Source organism: Ambystoma mexicanum, chromosome 14 (assembly GCF_040938575.1).
Source record: "Ambystoma mexicanum isolate Mex_15411 chromosome 14, UKY_AmexF1_1, whole genome shotgun sequence".
Classification (NCBI taxonomy): domain Eukaryota; kingdom Metazoa; phylum Chordata; class Amphibia; order Caudata; family Ambystomatidae; genus Ambystoma; species Ambystoma mexicanum.
In genome coordinates, this window is record NC_090940.1 from 261,293,760 (window position 1) to 261,295,400 (window position 1,641).

The 1,641-nt window shown below is 45.4% G+C and overlaps 1 non-coding gene across 1 annotated transcript; it reads left to right on the forward strand.

Annotated features, from left to right (window-relative positions):
- Window positions 1-493: 493 nt before the first annotated feature.
- Window positions 494-600, forward strand: LOC138527655 (U6 spliceosomal RNA). The gene has a single exon (XR_011283972.1). It is a non-coding gene; the product is annotated as a U6 spliceosomal RNA (small nuclear RNA).
- The last annotated feature ends 1,041 nt before the right edge of the window (window positions 601-1,641 follow it).

Here is a 1,641-nt window from a genome sequence, read left to right on the forward strand (position 1 = left end):
TAGTCATTCACTGGATGGAAACTGATTGCTTAACAACCCCTCACTAGCTGGCCCTCCCCTCTTCAACGTGGATGCCTCTGACGCTCCATAAAGACAATAGAGCACACATCCATGAGATTGTCTGGTTTATGGGCTGAATAAACTGTCCACAAATGTTATTTGATCCTGTTTCTGCCCTTTGACAATGATCTTAATGCTGTTGCAAAACGGAAGTGTGGTCAATGGGAGGATTTGCATGAATCATTACTGCTGGCATTGCTCATAACCCTCCACACCACCATTTTTCAGCGGGTCATGCCATTACAGAAGGTGAAACACCCTTTGCAAAACAACTCTTGCTCCATGTATTTATTTGTTTATTTCACTTTTTATATCGTGGCACACACCCATAGGTCTCAGGGCACACATACAAACACACACTAATAACGAGAGGCAGGAGAAGAGAGGGAGAAGCATAGTTCAATTAAGGTGCAAGGTTGAAAAGGTGGGTCTTGTGCTCGCTTCCGCAGCACATATACTAAAATGGGAACGACACAGAGAAGATTAGCATGGCCCCAGCGCAACGATGACACGCAAATTAATGAATCGTTCAATATAAAAAAAATATATAAAAAAAAAGAAAAGGTGGGTCTTGATCCTTTTCTTGAAGTCCATCAAGGATATTATCTTTCTCAGGATGAGGGGAAGGGTGTTCTAGGCCAGTGGGGCCTGAACATTGAATGTGGTGCCACCAAAACTTTTCAATTTGAATTTTGGTTGTTTTAGGCTTGCCTGGTCGGAGGATCTGAGTGACAAGTAGACCTTAGCGCTCAATGAGATAAGAGGTGGGCTAGGGAGTCAGACATTTGTGACTCAGCCTTAAGGCCTTGTGTCTAACACACATTTTCACCGGGAGCCAGTGGAGCTCCCTCATCGCATTTGTTATGTGAACTCGTCTGGCAAGACCCTTGGTAGCCCGGACCGCCCCATTTTGGATCACTTGTAGTGCTTTAAAGTTCACCTGCGGGGAGCCAAGGAAAAAGCTATTACAATAATCCAGCCACAAATTAACCAATGCTGATGCTGATGCAAGAAGGGACATGTTCCTAGGTGACAGAAAAGGACACATGTGGCCGAGGAGTTTATTGATGTAGCCACAGGACACCCGGAGGAGGGCAACCTGAGGTTTCATGGTAAGTTCAGCATCAAACATGACCCCAAGGGTCTTTGCACTTTTTGACACTGGAAAGGAACCAGTGATGTTGAAGCTTTGGTAGTCCATGGGTAGCCCTTTCAGCCAAGGCCATAAGGCAACAATCAGAAGCTCAGTTTTATCAATGTTCAAGGCCAGCACATTGGCCACCATACAAGTAAGGATGGCGCCATAGATCACATTAATGGTTGCTGAATTCTGCGCTTAGATACCCGAAAGCTTCAGGAAAATCAGGGTGTTATCAGCATAATTAGCATATTGAAAACCCAGGGCATCAAAAAGCATCAGGAAACGCAGGATGTATATGTTAAAGAGAGTCGGTGATATACAGGATCCCTGCAGTACCCCAAAGTAGATGGCATCTGGAGTGGATCCTGCACCATCCACCACAACTCTAGCATTGCACGGTCAAGGGAAAAATGCAACCCACTGAACAGCAGCCTCGGAGC